This window comes from Mauremys reevesii, linkage group 4, assembly GCF_016161935.1.
Source record: "Mauremys reevesii isolate NIE-2019 linkage group 4, ASM1616193v1, whole genome shotgun sequence".
NCBI classification, from domain to species: Eukaryota; Metazoa; Chordata; order Testudines; family Geoemydidae; genus Mauremys; species Mauremys reevesii.
The window spans coordinates 49,937,409-49,945,164 of NC_052626.1; the positions used below are offsets into that span (position 1 = coordinate 49,937,409).

The 7,756-nt window shown below is 41.8% G+C and overlaps 1 long non-coding RNA gene across 1 annotated transcript; it reads left to right on the forward strand.

Annotated features, from left to right (window-relative positions):
- The first annotated feature begins 2,720 nt into the window (after positions 1-2,720).
- LOC120404972 lies at positions 2,721-7,201 on the forward strand. Its single transcript, XR_005598295.1, has 4 exons — positions 2,721-2,787; positions 5,231-5,367; positions 6,508-6,613; positions 6,805-7,201. It is a non-coding gene; the product is annotated as an uncharacterized LOC120404972 (long non-coding RNA).
- The last annotated feature ends 555 nt before the right edge of the window (positions 7,202-7,756 follow it).

The following is a 7,756-nucleotide window of genomic DNA, read 5'->3' on the forward strand; positions in this document are numbered from 1 at the left end:
TTACACTCCAGGACACGCAGTCTATGTCTACCACTACATGCTCACAGAGACCTCTATTGGATGAGATTGTGTGGGCAGCTTCCCCCATCAGGCCCTATGCCAGTGTGGTCTTCCATTGATGGTCTTTAGGCTGGTCAGAGCTTCCCTTCATCCTCAGATTGCTCCTCCCTTTCTTGCAAAGCACCAGTAGTGTGCACATACACCCACAACACACGAGCAGTGGGAAGGGATTCTAGTATGTGGGGGGGAAAATTAGTCCTCACTATTCCAAGGTGGAAAACCAAAGACATTTTGGACACTGGAACCATCTCATGCATCTCTTTGGAAGGTCTGTATTACAGGACTCTGAAAGAATAACCTCAAGACTCTCAGCAAGTTGACTGGAGAAGTATAAAGGCTGAAACAATCAGATTTCTTTAACTGTAATGTTGGAATCAATTATTAACTCTAAAACTATATGAAGCAAACAGTGTTGCACACCTTGTCCATCATTCATATTATTCCTGAGTTTTTCAGTTAGTGTTCCCTCACCTTAATTTTTCTTCTCTCCTTCCCTAGGATCTTGATCTTTTCCTTTACTGTTGCCCTCTCACCTTTTCAAAAGCAAGGATGTGCTAGAGGTAGAGTTAGCTGGAAAAGTCCCCCACCTCCCACATGGAACTTTCTTTTTTTTCCCCAAAAAATATTCAAACACCACATTTTGGGCCAAACCTGATTATTTTTGGCAGAAAACTTTCAAGTTTGATTTGGAAATGCCACTGTTGTGCCTCATGGCTCCATTCTCTCCTTACCAGCTGGACTTCATCTCCTATTATGTGCCACAGTCCCTCCTCTTGCTGGTGAATCAAAGATTTAGTTCAGCGGGGTTCCTCGGCTCATACAGGAGAAGTGAGGCAGCTGAACTACAACACCCATGAAATAGCATTAACAGAACTTTCTGAATAGAACCTTTTTGGCTGAAACCGTCAGTTTTGTTGGTTTAAGAAAAGAAAAGTCAAAACCTTCTGCAGGAAACAGATACTTGTCAATCAAAACACTAATTTTCTGTCCACAAAAAAGCCAGTTGCAATGAGAAATTTTCAAGCAATCTGACCTGGCAGCCAGGAAAAGAACAGCAGACACTCCATTCTACACACACAAAAAGGATTGTATATGGGGCACTGCCAGCTACCCTCCCTCATGCTTGAGTTCTCCTGAAGTGGAGACAGTTTTCCTTGTCCTTAATGATCCCACTGTTAATATGGAGGATGGTAGGGACCTCCAGATGAATCCACAGGGCTCAAGTGCCCCACTCATCAGCACTCATTTATCAGCAGTTTGGCATTTGCCTTTCATAGAGGTGGCAGAGATCTTGTCCCCTGTAACCTCTGAAGGGGGCTCAACGAGGTAATGCATCGGCCTACCTCTCAGCTTTTTCTTTTTTTCTCCTTCTGCAATTTCCCTTCTCTTCTTTCATCCTCTCTCCACTACCATCTATTCATCTCCTGCACTGGGATGAAGTTCTAGGATGGCTACTACACAAGATATACCCAAGAGAAGTTTAGGTTTCTCACAAAATGAATTTCATTCATCTATAGACCCATGTTTTTTCTTTAAATATTTGTATGAACAGAATTTTACTTGCATGGAGATTGGTGAAAAGTGAATAAAAAGGGGTATAAATGTCTTCAAATCAATTCTGAATTCACTAAACACTTGGAAGTATTTTTTTCCCCTTCCACTATCCACTCAATCCAAGTTATGCATCAATCAGTTTCATTTGGTGGGTTGCACATTCAATGCCTTCTGCCAAAATATACAAATATTCAAAAAACTTATTCTCTTGTAGAAGAGAGACTTACCAATTAGTGCATTCTCTCATGGTTGGATATGGTGTAGCAGGCTGTTCTCCTGCAGCATCCCCTGCCAACAGCTGCTCCAGTTCTGCAGCATTCTGCTTCTTCTGATGACTCAACCCTCTGGTCAGGTCATATTCAGTCATTTCCATTCCTTCTGGTGTATCAAAGGCCCACAAAGCAGTAGTTCAGTGACCTGACACCAGGTCTTTGGCCCAACTCTGAGCTTAATGATCCTGCCACCCTTTATATAAGGGGACTTTCTGGCACCTTTCTCAGTAGGTAGTAGGGGAATCCAGGCCCTTCTCAGAGTTCATCCACATTTCAGAGTTCCAGCCCAGAAACCCCACAGCAAGCAGCTAAGATCTGCTTTCTCAATCTCCTTGATGCCTTCCCAGACTACTCCCTACCTCAGCCTGTGTCTAGCCCCTTTCCCTCAGCCCTTTCCTGGCCTCACTCCTCCAGAGACTTCACCTCTCCCTGGGCTCTGCAGAGTTCTTTCCTGCTCTTGTACAGATCACTGCTTCCTAGGGTTTTCTTCTTGCTCCGGTCTGCCGCTCCCAGTACTCTGTGTGTATCTGTGTCTCTTTCCTGCAGACACCCAGCCCACGGACTGCCTCTCTCAGGGGCGTTGCCCTTTTGTCAAGGCTCACCACAAAAGCTTACTCTACCCCTATGACTTCTCAGTGGCTATCCTAGCCCTTTACCAGAGCTCCCTTCTCAGAAGAAAAGCCAGGCCTACTCTCCCCTGTGCCTCCCTTCTCCTAACCTGATGTCCTTCCTTTATTAATTGTCACCCCACTCCTCTCAGGTGGGATTCATCCTTAATACAAACACCCAGCTCCTCCTCAGCTGAGCCTAATCCTAAATTGGGCCCAGTCCACCCTCTAGGTACAACTGGGTGCACTGATTGTTTTCTGGCTCCAGTTAACTCTCTCTCTGCTACTGTGAGGTATGTACCCTGCCACATCTCTCTGAATTTAAGTACTTTTGTGGCTCCTCCAGTGCTGTAATCTGTTGTAGTTCTTTCTATTTTTTTAAGCTCTTTCTTCCTTACCGGCCTGTTTGAGAATTAGGTGGGTTAGTTTAGAGTTTGTCTAAGTAAAATTAACTGAGGGAAAGCTACATTGAGAAATAAGTTTTGCAATTCATTCTGAAAGCAATGAGTTGCATGGTCATTATCTCTGTTGGGAGGGAGTTCCCTAGTCTAGTTCTAGCTCTTTGAAAATTCTATCTCCTCCACTCATGGGTCCCGTGAACAATGCTATTGGTCCAGTGGGATGTCACAGCCACAGAGGGAAAGGTGATCTCTCAAGCAGGTAGGATCCATCCTCAGAAAGCTGTGTATATTAGGACAGATATGTTATTCAATAGGAAGAATACAGGAAGAGTGGCAAACTGCAGTGATGTGTTCATGCTGACCTGCACTACTAAGCAGATGGGCTTTTATGTTTTGTACCAACTGCAGCTTTTTATGGATGCTTGGCTTCATTTCTAGATATAGGAAAATGAAATAATCAAACTTAGAGGTCATGAATGCAAATATCACAGTAGTCTGGTCTGCCAGTCTAATAGCATGGAGTTCAATCTTCTAATTAATTACAGACTGAAGTAGGGAGGTTTTCCTGCATCCAGTCCACTTGAGAAATCCACAAGGACCCAAAGGCACAGGGTCAAGGGTTAACTTAACAGTGAGGGTAGATGCCCTCAACAGTGGAGAGATACAAGTTATTCAAAAGCAGCAAAGAGTCCTGTGGCACCTTATAGACTAACATCCCATGCAGCCGACGAAGTGGGTATTCACCCACAAAAGCTCATGCACCAATACCTCTGTTAGTCTATAAGGTGCCAAAGGTCTCTTTGCTGCTTTTACAGATCCAACACGGCTACCCCTCTGATACTTGAAGTTATTCAAAGTACTTTGATTTCCCTATCAGCATCAATCCTGGGCCTGCACATACTGGGGATTTCAGACATCAATGGTCAGCCACCAGTGGAAAGCCCTAGGATAGGAAATCAAGCTGCTATAAGTCATAATTTGCACTGATGGAGCTTAACCCTGCTGAATCAAGGGCAAGTGCCCCAATGCAAGTCATAGCTCATGGCAGCATTGTCTGTCTTCATTAGGGGGTTGCACTTGTGCAGCTGTCACAGTGGCTGAAATCAGGATGAACACCGCACATAGACAAGGCCTCAGTCTTTACAGAGTTTAGGTTTAGCCAGTTATTCTTCAGCCGATTGTTGCTGAATTCAGCTGAGACCAAACAAGCTGGGAGCTGGCACTATTTGTTTGACAAAGAATCATGTGGCTGGCTACTGTCTGCCTGCTGCTGCCATGTCTGCCTGTGTTCTCTCTCCAGCTACCCCAACAACTTTATAAAGACATTGAATAATGTGGGAAAGAAGACTGAGCCCTCTGGGACACTGCAAGTCAGAGTTTTGGAGGAGGGTGAACAGTTGTCCATAACAATACTATGGGTTTTGTCTAAGAAAAAGAAACAGAGCACTTTGGGACAATTCCCACTCATCTTGGCAGGTTCTTGGAGATGGACCAGGAGCATCTGATGATCATAGGTATCAAATGTCACACAGGAGTCTAGAAAAATGATTATGGAGGTACTTCCCTTCTCTGTGAACAAGAGGAGATCATTCACAAGAGCAATAAGTGCAATCTCTGTACTATGCCTGGCCTGGTTCCTGACAGAGAGATCCATCATACTCACAGCTGACAAATGACTGTTTGCAATTGTTTTTTCTTTAGCTTCTCATTTTGATTCCTCAGACAAGGGAAGTTAGGCAATGGGCGATGGTTTAAATGGTTTCTAGCAGTGAGCAAAGGTTTCTTGTCTGTTGCTGAATCAGGAAGAAGACCCTGAATCTGTTCAGACTCAGGCTATTTATCCAAAAGCCTTTTCTTTGTCTGTTGGTCTCTGGAGAATCCAGTTTGAACCAGAATATATGTATCTCTTGCGGGGGGAGTACCAGCTTCAAAGTACATTAGCATCACCCCCTACTAGAGAAGGTACATACAGTGCCACAATAACACATACACAACTGAATTTTTAATACAATGTACCCCAAAATTATTAACACTAATTCCATAAATTTAACTTAATTCAGTAACATTCATCTTAATTCCATAGGGTTTGTTCAGGAGATTACTCATCTGTTGGAGGGGTGGGGGAAAGATTCTCCTTCCCTTTGTGCTCTTGCTGCTAAAAGGGAAGAACAAGAGGGGAGGTTTGTACACCTGCTCATGCATAGAGGGGGTGGGTTGTACTTTTCTTCAATTTTATTTAAGAGATTTAATATTTAGACGAGCAGTTGAGGACATAAATATACAGTATAACATAGATATGAAATGTACTAACCAAACACACCTGATGTTTCACAAGGCTGCTGTGAGATAAGTACACTCAAAGACTCCAGTGCTATTCCGTGCCCACTGCCCATAAGAGGAACATGAGAGAGCATTTGAATTTGATCCAAATGACTGAGTTTAGCCGCTGCACACACAAATCAAACTGACAAGGTAAAGTCATTTAATTAAACAATGTTATTATTCTGACATGTTTAATTCAACCAACAGTAATCCGATCATCCCTCTGAGTGTAGAAAACCTGAAGCTGACTTGGTTTCATCTGTTTTGGCACTTATACTGTATATTAATTAATGATGTGACCTCTGAACACACACTGCGGCATTCAGCATATGCTAACAAGCAGCCTTAAACTGTCTCCTCATCAACACTAGCTTGATTTTCTACTTCCGTAACCTTTCCAAGCGTTTTTAAAATGACACCTCAGGTTCCTTTTACTTCTCCCACTGAACTTTGCTTTCATTGGGACCTGTAATGAATGCAAGAATGAATAATTAGCAGCCTTTTGTCATTATTGATAACTTCTTTGAGCTTCTGGCTTATTAGTAGAGATTTTTAGCAGCAATATTTGGTTTTGGTACTGTTGTGGAAATTTTCAAAGCACACAAGTACTACATACATGGTCTCAAAGGCATTATCTATCAAGTTTGTAACCAGGTTGCATCACGGTTAATTTCACACACTACTCATATCTACACACAATATAGTAAACACAAGGTTCCCAACTGTGTGGGCTGTTTTCACGCTGCTTATAGGTACAGCCCTGTGTAAATCACAATTTTTTTTTTAGAAAATTCACTTCTATGCAAATAGCAAAGTGTTGCATTTGAGAGTTTGCACAGAATGAATTTTACAACTATTGTGAGTTCAAATGTAAAAAGTAGTTAATAAAATGCTACACTAACCATGAAAATTAGGCTAAGCTTTTTTTTTCCCTTGAGATGTTGAATGTTGTAGCAAGTGCAAGAGAACCAGACAAAAAAATTGGATTAGTCTAAACCAGAAAGACCACATTGATATAAACCAAAAACTGTTGAAATTATACTTCATAAAAACAGAAGAGTTGGAAACAGAAGTTAATAGACCAAAATTGGTGTGATGAATATTAGCCCTAGTTGATGAACAAAATAATAATGAGGATGAACTATGATGCCCACTTTTACCCTTGTGGGGATTCTTAAAGAGACTTTGAAAAAAAAACATTAAAAATTCAGTTCACTTCAGCTCTGTCTTTTCACCTCCCATCCCACCCTGAATCCCAGGTCATCTTGTCTCATCTTCATCTTCCCCCAGTTCATGCCCAGCCTACCACTACTGCAACTCATCTTGACTCATCTAAAGGACTTTCTTCTGAGAGGAAGGTTCCCTGGCCTTGCTCTCGTTTAAGGAACTTTCACCTGTGAGTACTGAAAGTCATCACATTATCATGACATACATTCCTCAAGCCCACCAGTGGGGATATCTAATTATCAGCACCACAAACGCACATAAGATCCTGTACTGTATTCCCTTCCCTGGTTGTGTTAATTTCTGCCCCACTGTTTGTTTCTTTCTATTGTATCTCATTCTCTTGGCTTTTTATCCAATTAGAAAGTCAATCATATTGCATCCATCCAAACCTGCCTGGTCTAAGGAGAAAGAATCCAAACAGATAATAGCCTTGATGAGATCATAACTAACCAGAGTCCAAGCAGCAAGTGAGATGATCAACTTGCCAGCCAACGCATCCACTCCTAACAAACCATTGGTCCACAAACATCAACAAAAGCCATATTTCACCCATCTTCTCTATTCTGCCTGTCCTCCATCTTGTGTCTGTCTGTTTGTTAAGAACAGGATGACTGAATGCCTTTCACATCAGGATTGAGAGTAAGATTAACCTTATCATTTTCAACAAAGGTTGCTCTGAAAATAAGAGACTGATATTTTGACTCCAAAAGGAGAAATAATTTGATAAAGTCTGACTAAATTTGTTTTGCATAGTCACTCAATCACAGTTTCAATATAAATGTCTGTTTTATTTTGTTGTTCTTTCTTGTGTTGAATCAATAAACTTTTAATGTTGGACAGTGAGAGAGTTTTTATAAACACCTTTAACTCTTTGGATCTTTGAGATCAATATCCATACAAGAGCACCATCTCCCTGGCTCGCTCTCGTGCATGCTCTGGATTACTGTTTCACCCTTTAGGGACTTTCTGACAGTTAAGAAAAGGGGACACATGTTCTGCAAAGGAATTTCTAAACCACACACACATTACTCATAGAGAAAGCACAAGAGATATACAGAGCTATAGAAAAAGAACACGTATATGCAAGAACCTGTCTCAGTTTCCTCATCCTTCCTAAGAGTCCTTTTGGGTCTTAGTGCCTTTCAGGGAATTGAGGATTCTTCTGCACACCTTTCTCCTCCTGCCCAGTCCTCTTTTTCTTATCTCCCCTTGACAGAGAAAGAATATGCCATTTTAAAAAGTAGATTTTAACTTCTTTGTGTCATTCCCCAACATTTAGTGGTGGTTGTTTTTTCATTGTCCAATCCTGTAT